General features: G+C 49.3%; 1 long non-coding RNA gene across 3 annotated transcripts in view; it reads left to right on the top strand.

The window, feature by feature from the left end:
* The window catches only part of LOC114866226 (uncharacterized), a 74,555-nt gene extending 58,700 nt beyond the window's left edge, over positions 1–15,855 (top strand). Inside the window, exons 9-10 of one of the 3 annotated variants that reach the window (XR_008696034.1) lie at positions 70–303; positions 15,540–15,855. This is a non-coding gene — a long non-coding RNA (uncharacterized LOC114866226). Of the gene's footprint in view, positions 1–69 lie in introns of all 3 variants that reach the window. The other 2 variants (XR_008696033.1, XR_008696032.1) reach the window with 2 other exon arrangements.
* Positions 15,856–17,342: the final 1,487 nt, after the last annotated feature.

The following is a 17,342-nucleotide window of genomic DNA, read 5'->3' as shown; positions in this document are numbered from 1 at the left end:
CTTTTAATTAGCCATCCCGTTTATCACCGCCGGCAAACCCAGCCAAGGTGCCGTCTGTTGTTGTGTCAGGAGCAAGGCGGAAAAGCACTTTCCTCTGAGGCGGCGGGCGTGAAGGAGAGAAGAACGAGGCCGAGGCGAGCGGCGTGAGCGGAGGATGGTCCTGTGTGGACGTGATGAACGGGAACCCTCAAAGCGGCCACTTCACCCACTTGGGCTGCAGCTTCGTTAATGGAAACATCCGTCCCACGGTGGGAAGGAGTCCGGCCTCCATCGGTTCAAAGCCCACGCACCCGTGTACAGTAGGTCTGTACAGTCTGCGCTGCGCTGGGCATTCATCCATGTAGGGAAACTACATTTGGGATGTTGGGACTTAATAATAGACCCTTTGGTGCCACATCATCCATTCTCACTGTCCTCTTTATACCAACGAGATCTAATTGAATCTAATTGGGACAATTAAAGTGAAATTGAACCAGAAGAATTTATTGAACCAGTTATCTGTAGTAATTAGGCAGTAATTGGCCCATTGTTATCGGTACGTGTCCTGGAAGGGCCCACAAAGGCCGGATGCGTCGTGGTTCTGTACACGGACGCGTTGAACTGTGTTTTCTGTTCGTGGGCAGCAGCATCACTGAGGGTTCACTTCCACTCATCATCCTCTAGCTGTTGACGGTCTCATCCTGATGCGTCTACTCCCAGGCAGCATATTTGCTCCACGAGTATTGATTGAAATCACATTTACTCACCACACGTTGACAAAAACTAAATTAATACAGCCGGCTGAGAAGGAGGGAGGAAATGAGGAAAGGAGGCGACTGGAGAGGTCAGATGAGTTAAATGAGATGAGATGGTGGCGCACAATAAACAGCAGGACGGTGATTAAAGCTGGCGACGGCCCAGCGGACGTCAGGGCTTCATGTTTTGGTGGTCTCTTTAAAAAGCTCCTAATGCTGGAGCCAAAAGGAGCATGGGCCTACAGACTGACACACAGACCAAGCTACAGACTGACCTACAGACTGACACACAGACTGACCTACAGACTGACACACAGACCTAGCTACAGACTGACACACAGACTGACACACAGACTGACCTACAGACTGACCTACAGACTGACCTACAGACTGACACACAGACCTAGCTACAGACTGACCTACAGACTGACACACAGACCTAGCTACAGACTGACACACAGACAGAATTACAGACTGAATCACAGACTGAGCTACAGACTGAATTACAGACTGAATTACAGACTGAGCTACAGACTGAATTACAGACTGAATCACAGACTGAATCACAGACTGAATCACAGACCGAGCTACAGACTGACACACAGATTGACTAATAGACTGACCCGCAGACTGAATTACAGACCAACCTGTAGACTGATACACAGGCTAACCCTCGGACTGAGCTACAGACTGAAACACTGTGTTTAATAATTAAATGAGGAAAGCTCAGGTTATAGGGAGAGACGTGACCTGGACTTAACCTTTATATACTTGTATTCTCAAGTTCCAACCTGACCCAGAGCGATAACCTTAAAGCTTGTCCTTAATTTGCGCCTTTCAAGTTCAAACATCCCGAGCAGCACTTTCCTCTACCAGACAGTTGACATTTGGAGCGTGCTTTGTGACTTCTGTGTTAATTTCACCTGAAATCCATGGTGGTGAGGAATGTGCAGCCCCGAGGCTCAGCTTGGGAAAATAAAGGTGCCACATTACCGTGCTTTGTTACCAGATACAAATTCAAATGAAATGGTAAAACGCTAAATTACAATAAGTAACAAACTCAAAACAACGGTGAACGTGTGTCTGGGGAGAAGCTTTACTGCAGCAATGCTCTCAAAATCGAGCAGAGGAACAAGAAGTTGATGATCCCTCAAAGCAGAGGACACAACAATCTGAGCACGGAACCTGAGTGTGAAAGGGGAGAACACATGCCGTCGACACCTTTGCTGCTCGAGGAGCTTTTAATCCACTTTAATTTGCAAGTAGGAGCAACAACTGTTTCTCAGTGATTCCTGTCCCTTCTTTCAACAACAGAGACGTGTTTACAGTAATGCAGAATGAGAGCGGATCGTTTTTTCTGGTGCCTTTGTTCCGGCCTCTCGCGGTACCGCTCAGGAGACGGTCCCGTCTCCTTCCACAGCAGCGCCAGATCACAGGAAGCAGCAACGAGAGGCGGTCGACGGGAAGTGGGCCTTTATGGCTCCTAGTTCAATCCAACTCAGAAGCGCGAGGTCTGCGTGGCCGCAGGTCTGCGCCGGTGGACGCCGTCACCACCATGTCTTTAAACGAGGCAGCTCACGTCGCCACGGCGTGCGCTTCCTGCTCTTTGTCTCTCGAGGAGTCCACATCTGCAGCTCGCAGCCACAGCGGGAGGACGGGCCTGCACTGACGCGGCCACGTCCCGCTTCCTCGGCGGCGTCCCGCTTCCTCGGCGGCGTCCCGCTTCCTCAGCCGCGTCCCGCTTCCTCGGCGGCGTCTCGCTTCCTCGGCGGCGTCCCGCTTCCTCGGCCGCGTCCCGCTTCCTCGGCCGCGTCCCGCTTCCTCGGCGGCGTCTCGCTTCCTCGGCCGCGTCCTTCCACTTTCCCTCTCGTTCTAATCAGGCTTTTGGCTTTCTCTGTGCTGTCTTTATTCTCAGTAGGACCTGCTTCTTCTTCTCCTGCGAGGACGGAAACACCTCCAACCTCTTTTCCTCGCCACTGTTGGAGTGGTGTTTCAGTGGCTTCGTGTTTTCCTGAGGGGTCTGTGTCAGACTGCCTGAGGTAGCGTCCCCCGTCAGGCTCACATCCCCCCTCCCCCCCTTCCCTCAGTTCTGTCAGCTGCCCTCCCACCTCTTCTTCTTCCTCCTCCCTCCATTTTGCTCAATATTCCATCTTATCCCCATGGGATTCCCAGGCCTTAATTATTCATTGTAATTTGTAGATTAATTCTGCATGGCTTCCTCCCTCATCACACACACACACGCACACACACACACACACACACACACACACACACACACACACACACACACACACACACACACACACACACACACACACACACACACACACACACACACACACCAGTTCCTTTGCCTCTTTTTATTTCTTACTTTGTGCCACCGCAGGCGTCTCTCTGCTGCTTACCTTCCCTTCATCTTTCCTTTCCTGCCGCCTACACCTTCCTTCCTCCTTCCTCTCTCTCTCCCTCCAGTCCTCCATGTCCGTCCCACATTTACCTTCTCCTGATGCTCGCTGCTTCTTTCTTTTGCTCCTCTCGTAGGTGCTTCTGTTTTCCCTCCCTACCTGTACCTGTTCTTTCCTCCCCTCCTCCTCCCCCCTCACTCCCCTCCCCACCGGTGACAGGTTCCATTATCATGTTTCTCACGGCTCGCCTGCTCTCCTCCTGATGGATGACCTCACACGAATATTAATTTACTATAGCATTAACAATACCACATCTTATTCTACACCCCCCCCCCCTTCCGTCTGCCTCTCTCTCTACCTGCTCTACCCTCTAAACACCCTTCAGCCACTTCTCTCATTTGCTTTTACTCTTCTCGTGACTTCATCTCTCTGTGTACTCTTGTCTGCAGTCGCGGAAGCCCTCACATCACTGACTATGCAGGCAAAGACAGTGACATTAATACATTCTGCTAACTCATTGCAGCTAATCCTTCTATTTTGATTCTAGATGGAGTCTTAACACAAACACAAACAGTAAACAGTGTGTACCTTTCAGGACTACAACATTAAATTGAATGGCATTTACCGAGGCCCAATGAAATCATTTTGTGAAGCCAAACAGTGAAGCAATCTACATAATTCATACTGAGCATCATGACTCGCAATGCATAATGGAAATGTTGACTGAAAGGGTGGTGCATGATGTATAGATCGGTGGTGTGGGCACTAAAGCTGCTGACATGAGAGGAGATGGAGAGGAGTGAAGGAGAGATGATGGGAGGGAACAGGCCGCTGCTCAGACCTCGGCTTCCTGGACTCTTTCTGCTCCCGCTCACAACCTCCACTGTCGCTCCCACTGTTTTACATTCTCTCTTTTTCTCACGCGCTTCCCACTTTTTATCCCATCATCGCTCTTGTTGTCTTCAGAGGCTCATGTACGCGGTATTTATCATCACCTGTCCAGGTTGATTTGATGGGCAGGACACGTCTCGGGGCTCGGCTGCTGCAGCCAGACGATCACAAGGATTCATGCTCACTCACCTTCCGTAGAAAAAATGCACTTAATTTGCATTAATTTATACATATTACGCCTGAGGGCAAAATGGAAACACATTAGGAAAGTGCAAATTGATTTAAAAAATCGAAACCTGAATCTGTCATTGCAGCCGTGGTTTGTTTACAGCCTGGACAGGTCAGAAACAGGGGAGAACATTTAAACTACACACAAGAAGACAGATATAGATACTAACACTCATCTTTAGTCCTGGACTCACCAACCTCACTCATCATTACTGATACATTTTCCACAAAAAACATTAGGAAAAAGTGTCAGCAGTGATGAAAAAGTCATTCTATTTTCAGGTCCTTTATTTCCAGCTAATGGGCTGACAAATCTACTGACGCACTTCAGAGTGAAACCTCTATTACAGCACACTGTGTGTGACATCTGTGAGTTTCCTTTTTAAAGGACATCTGTAGACAAAATCTGATTTCTACTTTTCGGTTCTTTCCTCCCTCCTGGTCTCATCCTGTGCCGCTGCGGCTGGTGAGGAGCTCTGAAAGTCTGCGGCTGAAATAACAATGCGTTTTAAATCTGTGCTGGGCTAATTGCCGTTAGGTATTTAGAGCATAATGCAGTATACTGTATGTATATCCACCTCAAAGCAGATGCAAATAGAGGGAACACTTAACAAACACAGATGTGGAGCCTTTAGTCAAAGGACTCTCTTCTCACCTATTACTGTATGTGCTCACGTGCATGACAGCATTAGTGATGACCTTTTCCAGCCGGTGAATTACCTCCAGAAGATTACAAAGGGAGCAGAAAACAACAAAGAGAGCAAATCTGACAGTTTGATGGAAAAAAGAGCAGCGAACGGATCATTAGTAGGAAAAGCAGGCGGCTAAAATAATAGTACTGATGAATGATGTGTGTCATCGTGCATATCTGCAGTGAATGAATGAGGAGGGCTCCGTGTTGTGTGTTCTATAGGAGAGACAAGGAGCCACGACGCTGCAAACAGAGCATGGTCGACTATCAGATACAGGCTCTTCATTACATTGATACAAAGTGGAGTTAATGTGCACAACACATAAGAGTGTCCATTAGGCTCAGACAAAGTGGAAAGGACAGAGGAGTGAGATTAGACCCGAGTCAGCTATTACAAGGTTGAGTTAACAACTCAGAGGCCCAACGCACTATAATTTGTCTTAGATGAAACCTCACGGCGCATTCACAACATCAGGTTCAGGAGCAAATCCCACCTACAGCCCTTCAGTGAAAGGAACAGGTCCGACCACGAAGGCCACAGGTTGAAGGAGGGGAGCAGTTGTCTCGAATATAGAACATCCTGTTTTCATTCATTTTAAGAAATGCATTAATAAACTGGGTTTTCATACGTTCCCTTGTACAGTTTGATGCCATGGACAGTGCAGGACACTGAGCCGGCACCTCCGCCTGCAGGACCTCCCTCCTCAGTGTGAACGCTCTGAGCCACTGTTCTCCTCTAGAACTAAGTGCTTGTTTGTTAAGTTTGTTCCAGCCCCCGTTCGTCTGCCAAGCGTAATACACTGGAGCTAATACACTGTATCCTAGTGTGGAACCACAGTGAAGCCATGCGTGGTGGTGATGTGAAGTCACACTGAGCCAAGGTTTATACAAGAGGCTTCATGAAAGGAAAATCAGGTATGTTTGTCTGACGCCTCCAAATGAATGCGCCACCTGTGCCAAGAGCCGCTGCCTCTGCTGCGCGCGCTCATATCTGCGCATTTGATCGCGCCTTTCCTTTCATCTGTATCTTATCGGTCCGCTGAAGAGATTCCACGTTCAAAACAAATTCTGCTCTTGGAGTGCGTTTGCTCGTTGATTGTAGCCGCCGAAGCGCCCGCTTTAGTGGAAGCAGGTGCGATAGGCGCAGATGAGCCGGAGCGCCTTGGGAGCTCCGCTGACGCCGCTGGTTTGTGGGCTGAGGCTCCAGACGGAGGCAGAGGACAGATCCAGTCACAGGCCGTGTGTGCAGCCGTGGCCACTTACTCGTTCACTTCCTCTAACGAAGAAACGGGCCCAATCAGTTATGGAGCTGAAGCCCAGCGGTATAAGACACACACACACACACACACACACACACACACACACACACACACGCACGGCGTCTGGACCCGACACACACGCAGCATCTGGCTGAGAGTTAACTGTTTGGCCTCAAGCAAAAACCTTTTATGTCTCCGAGCTCCCCGAGCACTCGGAGGAGAGAGGCTCGGCTCGGCTCCGGCTGATAGAATCAGGCTGCTGAGAGCTACTTCCAGCTACACCTGCACACTCTTGTGGGTGGAACGCTGTCCAGTGGTGGGGATGCGTGTTTGCCCACTGGGAGCTGCTTCTCGGGGATGCATTGTTGTTCCTGGCAGCTCTGGGATGGTTTAAATCCAGCCGTCCTGGGGAGGAAGCTGCCTTTTCTTTAAATAGCCCCTGTCTATTTGCAGTAAACTGAAACACCTTGGTGTGTTTTACACAGGTACTAGTAACCCAGCATTAGCTGCCTGATGCACTTACTAATGGAAAAGTCTGGACGTGCCTCATCTACTTTTGCTAATGAACGAGTTAGACTCATCAAGTTGATGCGCATCAAGTGCAAAATGAGCATAAATGATTGCGGTCACAGATTCAATTTTCTGCAGGAGAGTGTGTGTGAGTGAGACGATGAGAAGCTGGAGGCGAAGCGGCGATGATGATGATGGTGCTGGAGGAGGAAGGAGTGAGAGACGGACTCAGATCGTTCAACCCGGTGGCCACGTCCTCAGCAGGTCACGTATGAACCCACACAATAAAGGCAGAAACTGAGACTTTTTATATAAAAAAAAAACAAACAAACACCAGCCACTTCTCATGAATATTTGGTGGACTGAACTAAGTGACATGTTACACGCTGTAACAGCCTTAAAGCTGCAGGCTTATTGTTTCAGGCTCTGTGGCACAGAGGAATAATCTGTATCTGGCTTTGACTAAGCAAGCAGCTCAGCAGGATCAATTGTGTTGCTGGTCTTCTAAAAGAGATTTATTGACACTAAAAAAAGATATAGAGCCTCATCAGTCTTATCCTGAGAACCTGATATTTTAAAACACGGTTTGCATCGTAAGCAGGCGCGCGGAGCCCCTCGTTCCTCTGCTGTTTAGTCACAGAGGCTTTGGTTTAGTGTTCGCTACATGGTGATTAAACGTTAAACCAGTGGCGCCAGAAATCAACCGGGCTCGAAGCGAGAGTGTTTGTGGCGCGTCGCTGTGCGTCGAGCACCTCGCTAACAGGTGCTGAGTGGCTGCACGTCGCCGTGGAGACACAGATGCTGAGGCGCCGCCGCTGTAATCGCCTGGACGTTTACCGGAGGACGTCCCTGCTGAGATGAACGGCGGGCGACGACAGGCCGCCGCAGACGTCCTCCCAGGTCCGAGCTCAGTGGACCTGAGGCGCCGACACGCAGGCACGGCGCTTGTTTTGGCTGAGAGCAGCCTGGACCGACACCGACACTGGCGTAATGGCCGCTCCAGGCCATTACTCTGCTGGACCCCAGGGAGACTAAACAGGATGATAAAAACATAAGAGCAATAGAAAACCTGAGTGAGCGTCGGTGAGGAGAGAGAATGTAATACTGATATATTTTCCAAATCGATTGATGCCTGAGTAAATGTCCAATTAATCTGTTTTATGATAGCAGGATGAGCTCTGCTGGATGAAATATGTATGAGAGTCCTTCAGACGGCTCTGTCTTTAAATATTCTTTTCATCCTACGCCGAGAGGAAGTGTGTCAGATGTGTGTGTGTGTGTGTGTGTGTGTGGGTGTGTGTGTGTGTGTGTGTGGTACCTCTAGGAAGCTCTCACTCCTGGGTAGTGGGCTTCATTCCCACACACACCCATAACCATAAACATGCATCAACAAGCATCAAATCTGTTGACCGCCCGTATTTAGAAACATACAAACGTTCCCTGCACATTTCATCTCTGAGCGCTAACACAACCGCCCTCGAGACGCACACAAACAAACGCACCCAGCGGAGCGGTTGCAGTGTCTCAGGCCGAGTGATCAATCGATCTTGATTTCATCTAAAGCCAATAATGGGAGCGGATCCAGCGTGTGTGTGTGTGTGTGTGTGTGTGTGTGTGTGTGTGTGTGTGTGTGCAGGCAGGGTAATCGTTGTGTTTAGTTGTGTTTAGTTACACCCTGCCGCCGTCTCCCCCGGCCCTGCTGCTGTTTGTGAGTCTGCACCGTATGTGTGTATATAGGGACTAATCCTGTTTGTATTGGAGCATTATCGCTGTTGTGCGCTCGTATATAATGGGTTTGCTGGTGTCACTGTGCAGAACCCTGTCCTCTTTGACCACGCGCCCGGACGCTCACGCTGCCATTAAAGCGCTTTTCTAGTTACTCGAACTGAAATGAGCTTTAACATGAGCCACCAGGAAACGAGGGCTTGTTTTAAAGCTCCCGTGTTGCATCACACTGCATGTAAGCGATGTGAGGCTGCAGCTCGTCCCAGTAGGACTGGAGACCTTTTCCATTTTCACTTTGAAACGTGCACATACTGTGTTTGAATTAACATACATTTGACTGTACCTCCAACGTCTGGGACTCGCGTTGTCACGTGTGTGTTCAAGGTGCGAGTGGAGGCGTCGGGAGGAGGCACAGCTTGTTTTATAGAGCTGCCTAATGTGCTTAAAAGAAAACACAGATGTGCCATGATCTGAATACATAAAGCAGAGAGAGCAGGAGACTCATAAACGCGCCGCAATAATTCTGATAGCGCTACTTTGTAGCTTAATTGTTGAATGAATCCCTGAAGAACAAACAGTCCTGAATTGCACACGTTGTAATTACGCCGGGTTTCTAACTTTCGCGTTACTGCTGCATCAACAGTAAGAGGAAGGAATTCAGGAACATCACTGGTTTATTTATCGCTTTGTTTAAACATCAGCTTTTGAAGAAACCCGATTAAGTTTGCGTTCACCTCCTCGTCCTGCATTAGGTCCATCATTGTGTGATTGTGCAGTTCTGACCAGTGAGCCAGAAAGACTCTGATTCCCTGATCCTCTTATCGCTCCTCCATATTTATAAATCCCACATCTAGCTCTGTTTTTATATTCCCCGGGTTCTGCTCTGTAAACTTCCACATGCTCCAGTGTTTCCTTTGAGTGTGTGTGTGTGTGTGTGTGTGTGTGTGTGTGTGTGTGTGTGTGTGTGTGTGTGTGTGTGTGTGTGTGTGTGTGTGTGTGTGTGTGTGCGTGCGTGTGTGTGTGTGTGTGTGTGTGTCTGGCATTATGCTTTAATTTCCATGGAATTAGGTTGCAGGAGATTGGCCAGAATGAGATGGGAGATTCTGAGGTTCCAGCCAATAGAGCAACTGGTACTTTTCACACACACCTTCACAGACCTTTAGATCCCCTCCTTCATGCTGCTTCAAGCTTCTGTTTACTGTACAATGTGGGGTGGAAACTTAGCTCGGCTGCCATTAAAACGCAGGTGTTGGGAAGTGATTTCAAAAACACTCAGGCACTGCTGATGTGGAAAAAAAGCTTAAGGCAGGAATGTTGAGGATCTCCATTATCTTATCCCCAAAAGCGATTACACGTCGTTCCCAAAGTGGCACCAGTGGAACGGTCACAACAAAATGCACCTTCCTAAAGTGTGTCTGATTTGAACTGGCCCAATAAAAGCCTTTTCCAATATCCCTCCCACAGCTGGGGCCCTGCTGCCGCATCAGCCGGCAGACATGCAGAGCTCCCTCACACCAGGTAATGGCCGAGGCAAACACGGCGGGAGGCGCGAGGCCGGTGGAGGGGGCGGAGACGCTCAAACCCGCTCAAACAGCGCATGTTCACACCCTGGGACCGGAGACAGGAGCTACTGTATGTGAGCGATGGGGGGGTTCATTTCAAGCCCAATCAAAGGCAGAGCGCTTCCTTTCTCAGCCTTAACAGCCACTTACGTCTGTCTGCGTGTTAAAGTCTTGGCTTCTCTGCGACTGGGACCCTTTAAATGATAATATACAAGCATATATTTTCAGTCCAAAGCAATATCTTTGACTGATATCTTGGACAACGCTCTGAAGAATGAGCCGCTCTTCCTGTGCTTCCCAGCAGCTGTCATCGTCGCGTCAGAGGAGCAAAGCGGCGACCGATCGTTAATTAGGAGCTGGGGCCAAAAAGTAAAAGCTGGATGAACAGGTCCTCCCAACGCAGTGAAGAGGCTTCAGATGCGGACGGAGGAAACGCTGATGCGGCGCTCGCCGCTGGTCAGACAGCAGTTACTTAACCCTCGGCTCCGTCATTCCTGAATGTTAACAAATGCCCCACTTCAATGTGGCAGCTGCCAATAAAGATGATGAGTTTGATCTGTCTCCTTTAGCACAGACGCAGCCTCTGCGCCTGTAATAACCTGCTGCATCATTACTTGAGATTAATAGGGCTGTTAATACGGTCGTTGAGCTGCCGACTGAAATATGGGCGACGCTTGTCAGCGGAGATGGCGCTTTTGGACGCCGTGACACTGCTCCGGTGTCAGAGTTATCGGTGCAACTGGTGCCGTTAGGAGGTAACAGCATCCTGTGGCATTTACACATCACTGGTTTTCCACCTATGAATCCTGGGCTCTCCTGTCCAGTCATGCAGAGTTCTGTCAGTGTAGATTAGATGAAGCTCTAGACTTCCTGTGTTTATTTGAGTTGAGTTTATGCATCAGCAGGATGTGACGGAGGAGGCGTGACCTCTGGCTATAATGAGTATGAGCACACGAGTGATGAGGTCACTATTACTCGTGGATGTGAAGAGCTGAACCTTATTCTATTTGCCAGAGTGGATGTAAAACTGGCCTCTGTTCATTGCTAAATACAGTATGTGAGGAACAGAACGATCCAGATGAGGAGGAATAACTCCTCCACAGTTTGGAGCCACTCAGAGGAAGCAGTGATTCAGATGTTTTACATAACGACGCATGTTTTCTAAGAACAGGTTCTTATGTGTAGCAACAGTCTGGGGGAGCAGTTTGTGCTCAGCCAATCAGCCTTTAAATCACCGGATGCAGCTGCTCTTGGCCTCATTCACTCCTGCCCTCGGCCCAAAGCGGCAGCGCCGTCCGAACGCGAGCGGCAGCTTCTGCTTCACTGCGTCATAAACGCAGCGCGCGTGGACGTTCCTGCGGAGCTAAAAGTTTACTGTGGTTGTGAAGCCGACGCCTTCTATAAGTCCTGGAGTTTCACCCAGATTATATAGTGGCGGAGGTTGGAGGGCGGTCATGGGCTGTCAGTTTTACAGGTGCTGGATAAAATAATGATGATGGTAATGGAAGGAAGAGTCAGGGGTCAGTGCAGTTGTGGGCAAGCGGCGTCCGGGTAAATAGCAAATGGTCTGCACTGATATAGAGCTTTTCTGCCTAATTGCACTTGAAGCACTTTCCACTCAGCGGTGAGAGAGCGGCCGTGCACCTGGCCTCACTCACCTCAGGGAACGTGGGTCCATCTCCTTGCCCAAGGGCAGGTGCCAAGGTTTGGAGGAGCCAGGTATCGAACTACCAACCCTCATTCAGGTCCAATCTGATCACATTTGGCCTCAGTCCGTCCGCTACATGTACGTTTTGATTTGTGCCAGATCGTGATGCGGAAAGTCACTCAAATGAAGGAATGTTTGATGTGGACAACCACTGATATCGCCATAGCAACAGGACTGGCACCAGTAGTCCGCTGGCGGCGTCTCGGCGTCCAATAGAAGGAGGAGATGCAGTGTTTCATAAAAGCGATGCAGCTTCACGTGAGACGCCGTTTTCACCCGCTGAGGGCGGCGTCATGGTGAGAATCAGCTGTTAATGGTTCAGGTCTGTCCAGGCCAAGTATAAATCATACAAATCAGGCTCAGAGTGACTTTACATTTATTTTAAAAGTCACCTCTATTGATCCAAAAATACACAGTTGTCATTCACCCTGAACAGAGCTTCCAACCGTCTCTTTCAAGTCCGTCTCTCGGCTGGAATTAATCCGTCTCCTCTGTAACTGAGATTATAGAGGAATAATCGTCTGCTTCTGTCTCCCGCTGTCACGGCTCTGATTGGACGAGCGCTGGACGTGGAGCCGCGTGTCCTCGTCGTCTCCGTCAGGCTTTCGCTAAGTGACGGCGTCTGTCAGCATTGTACGCGATCAGTCAGTGGCTCCTGCGTTGCTCAACGCTTCTCCACAGGCGTGGGACAAACTGAGCGCCTGATAATCAGTAACAGACAGGCCGGTCAGGATGCGCGGGTTCAGGCAGGGCCCCCCGCGGTGCCGGCTCACAGGACGGCCTCCCTCTCAGCAGGGGGTGGCGGTTTTCCACCAGAGTGAAGGTGTGCATGGTTTTGGATCGGTGGCTGGATTTGGGGTTTGTCTCACTGCATCGTGTGTGTGAGGCTGTTTCTGCTTCTTTGATACGGTTCTATTATCACCCACTTTAAAGCGTAGTCATTTGTTCATTTTTTTCAAGGTATAGACTTAAAACATTTAATGCAAATAGCTGGAAAGCAAAGATATTCATAAATATTGATCGCATTAGGATACTAATTTCCAAAGTTATGGATCCCTCAGGGACTTCACGAAGGGCACAGATGACTTAAAGCGAGTGAAGAGATGTATTTCAAGCACGCGCATTTATGCTGATGCTCATACATCTCATGGAAATAATGGAAACTCGCCGCCTTTGGGCTTCCTCGAATAATTGATGAAGTGCAAATGGTCTGAAAATGAAAAATATTTGTGTTCACTTGTTCTTCAACAGAAGGTCAGGTGTAGGTGTTACAGTAATTCACCACATAAATAATAACGGGCTCGCGGAGGATGCGGTTTATTTATTTTCATAAAAACAATTGACATTTTTTAAAACAGTGACTGTGAAACGGTGACTGACTGGACAAACGTACCGTATGATGATGTAAACTCTGTTTGCCTTGTGGTTCCCACCTTGTGTCCTCACTGACTGAGTGTTGGAGGCTGGTTAGTGCTTCACTCCCGTCCAGTTAGAGCGTCCAGTAGGTGCTTGTGGCGCTGACAAACAGTTTCATGCACATTCAGTTGGAATTTATCTGCTGGCAGAAGTTCAAGCAGAGCTTAAATCAAGGGAAACCGTCTGTGCCCTTATGAGAGGAGCTTTTGCAGGCCTCACTATTCTTACATTCGACTGATGTCTCCTCTTTTATCCAGTAACGACAGTCTGAAAATAGACATTAACAGCTTCTGATTAATTTGTTTAAAACATGAAAACTACTTAAAAGTAGAATTTGTTCCAGGACTAATAAATCCCAGTAAAGGTCTGAAAGTGGCCCAGGTTCTCCAGGCCTGCATGAATCACACTATATTATCAGTGCTAGCAAAGTAAATTCATTAAGTCTGTGGACTGTTCAGCTGAAATTAATCACGACGAGCCAGGAGGAACGAACATGCTGCTATAGAAGCGTGTGCATGTTTATCCGCGGAGGGCGCCGCTCATCAAAATGACACTTTGCATTAATGCTGCGTGGAGCCTTTAAAGCTGCATGGGGCCATTTGCTGCGGTGAAGCTCATCAATAGCAATTTCCTTGAACACAGAAAGGCAGGAAGGACTCGACGCACCACACGAACCGCCGGCACCGTTGTTCCTGCTAAACTAAGCACGGCACACGCGCGGTCGCCCTCAGCCTCCTCTGAGCGCCATTGGAAATCATTGGTGATTGGCTCCTATTGTTAAAGGCTGAGTCAAGCACCAGCCTGTGAGCTGCAAGGTGATAAATGGCAAAATAAAGAGATATTTACCCCATGACAACTCCTTTTCAATTAAAGCCAAACACTTGTGATTTTCAGCATTATCAGCAGCAATAATTGTTTGGTTAACGCTCCATTAGCAGAGACAGCGTTGTGCTGTTTGTACAAGTGGAGCGATTTAGACTTCCATTGTTGTCACTCAGGGGAAACAGGAAGGACTCGAATCATCCGACATCAATTTAATTATAGTTCAGGGCGCGCTGTCTCCTGAGTGGCCTGTGCTAGCGCGGCTGTGACTGACACGAAACTGAGTTTAGCTACGTTTGCAGATGTTTGGAGTGTAAATATGGTCACACACAGAAAAACACTAGTTCTGGTTAAGGACAATAACTCCCTGTCTTAATTAGCAAACCCTACGACTCCGGCGCTGACGCGCGCCATCGCTTCGATTAGCAGCGGCAGTAGCTTCACGGCTCGCTGTTTTAATAGGCTTTTGAAAAGCAGCGGGCGAACACGACTGGGCGGAAGCGGAGCTCCGCGGCAGGTGAAAGAGCGAGAAGAGTGTGAACGGGGAAGAGGTAGCGTTAGCGCAGCCTTTATCCTTTAAATAAACAGCGGCGGGAGGCTGTGATGACGGGGCGCGTGAGTGCTGAAGGTGGGAGCACTTTAAGTACCGCCGGTGGTGCTGGCCGCTAATGGAATTCAGCTTAGTGATCAGCCACAGCGGGACCTCTGCCACTATGGGTGTCACCCCGGCTCGTTCATGAATTATTTATGGCCGAGCCTATAAAATCACATCCTTAGAATTACAGATTAAAAGACCAGAGGCGGCGGGTGAGACAGGGAAAAGGAGGAGGAGGACCTGATCCCTCACCTGTGTCTCCGTGTGCTGCCTTTCGCTTTGCACCCGTTCACCGTCCGAACCTGGTCATCCCGCCAGTCTGCAGCTAGCTTTACCGCTTCCTCCCGCTGCAGACGTGCAGCCAGCGTCAGCACTTTCATGAACCTGACCTCCAGGTGAGACGCGTGACAGCTGTGTGTTTATGGAACATCCAGCGGCCGTCTCATCGCAGGCTCGCTCGCCCCCCGCGGTGCCGGCGAGTCGGGCCGGCGGGGACAGATGTGCCGCGTTTTCGGAGGGGGCCGTTTATTACAGTCGACCGGTGGCGGGAACCTGAGAGAGAAGTGGGTGTAAACATTTACTCTGCTTGTTAAATGTGAGTGGTTCAAGTTTAGGAGGCGTTTTTCCCGCTCCCTCCTCGCTCACAGGCGCTTTACAGTGTGAATGAACAGAGCTCACGCGACAAACACGCAGATATACTGTGAAGACGCCAACATGGAGGCATTCAGGAGCAGGTTCTGAGGAGCGCTGCTACGACTGTGAGCAGGAAGCGATTTGGATTTAATGAAGCTTCTGTTGTTTGTCACCGTCCCCAGTCTGCGGGGAGGGCGCCTGAACAGAGTGGGCTAGTGCAGCACATCTGTTCAGAAGGCGCTAGTAATGAAGAGTAAACAAACCTCTGACAAATTGATCATGAAATTACTACAATTATGGTAATTTTTTGTCTTCTGTTGCTTTGTTTGCTTGCTGCTGCTCTTTAAAATTCTTCCATAGTTGCAGAGACGCTACGGGCGAATCCTCCGAAGGACAGGACCCACAGCTAACGGTGGACCGACGGTGGACACGCTGCAAATGGACTGCTGCAAAATAACATCACAACTGCCAGGAGGTTCTGAGGGAGCGCTCCGTTCTGTCAGACGCTGGAATGGAACAATACATACGTGATTAGGAGGACGCGAAGCCCCAATGAATATCCAGAAGACGGATTATGGTGGAACTGTTCACATACATCAAGAAACTAATTAGGGCCGTGTCTCAGTTTTCTTTTCTGTCAGCATTTTATTGCAAAATAAAACTACTGCAAATAGTGTATTTGCTGTAATGTTGTAGTTTTCATCTACTTACTGTACTTTAACTCGTATGATATGACTCCGTAGCTTTGGTGCAGCTGAGGTGTGACTGGTCCACAGCTCCTTGGGCCTGAGCCGAATCACTGTGATCCACCGTTTGTAATTAAATCAGGGGAAACGTTGATGCTGAGCGTTTATGAAGCTGGTGTCTGTGGCGAAGTTTCCTCCTCCGTTCCTCGAGCTCCTTCCTGTCACACTCCGTCTCATCGAGAGCGTTCGCGTTTATTCCTCTCTGAAGCAACTTGCTGATGAAGCATCTAGCGGTGCCAAAGGAAAGTATCTCAAAGTTTTTCCAGCTGAACAGCGGCGTACAGCAGATTTCTGATTTAATAAACAACTTACTTTTACATAATGGTGAACCCAGTCAGCTGAAAACTCACTTATGGATCACGGGGGGGGGGGGGGGGGGGGGGGGGGGGGGGTGGAGCATATTGGGCCTGTTTTCCACCACTACACCTGCTGATGGGCCACTTCATCGCTTTTCTAAATGTGAGATCAAATATAGCAACAAATTAGCTAATAACAAATGCCTGTGTTTCCTTCACGCCCCCCCCCGTGACCCTTCTGCTGTAGATTTATGTATCATTGACAGCCCTTCTCCCCACTGCGACGACAGACTGACAAGGCATCAATCTACGCTCCCTAACCAAACGCCGCGGCGCAGAACGCCCACAGAGATGCCAGACGATCGATATTCAGAATAAATTCTACCTTTCACTTCCTACTGGCACCGTGGGAGAAGGAGGATGGTGAGCGGACCCGCGCACACACACACACACACACACACACACACACACACACACACCAGGCAGCAGCGTGAGCGAGGCCAGTGCACTTGACATGTCAGCATGCTGCAGGCAGACAGCAGTGAGCAGAACCCCCTGTGGAGAAACCTTAAAGTGTCATTAGCTTCCTCTGTTGCAGACACCACCTGCCTGGCTGCCATTTAGCATCTTACATTCATGCACCGTGCCCTTCAATGAAAGAGAAACTTAAAGAAAATGCACGTTTAGAAAATATTTACAAAAGCGCAAATGGCTGCGGCGCCTTTTAAGAAATCCATACCTGAAACGCACCTCGATGGGAAACAAATCCTGAAATATCATGTTCGTTTACGGGTGTTGTGATTTTATTGCTTACAAACATGTGACCTGCGCTGTCACTCACTCCAGCCTTCGATCACGGCGGTGGAGAGGTTTCCCCTCGTCCCAAACACGAAGCCAAAAACAGGCTGAGACGCCGACCAGCGCGACGACGGAGCCTTTTATTCCATGTGACGTGACCTTGGACCCGGAGACGCTGGCAGTGATTCTGCAGAGTTGATGAATGGCCTCCTGAGCGCTGAGCACAGTTAGAGGTTGCATTGTTGGATGCGGCCCATGTTAAATTACAAATGACTCCTGCAGCAGCGCCGGCGTCCTCGCGCGCTAACGTGGCTGTGATCTGA

Source organism: Betta splendens, chromosome 11 (genome assembly GCF_900634795.4).
Source record: "Betta splendens chromosome 11, fBetSpl5.4, whole genome shotgun sequence".
Lineage (NCBI taxonomy): Eukaryota > Metazoa > Chordata > Actinopteri > Anabantiformes > Osphronemidae > Betta > Betta splendens.
Note: the sequence above shows the minus strand (reverse complement) of the source record. Positions and strands in the feature narration are given on the sequence as shown.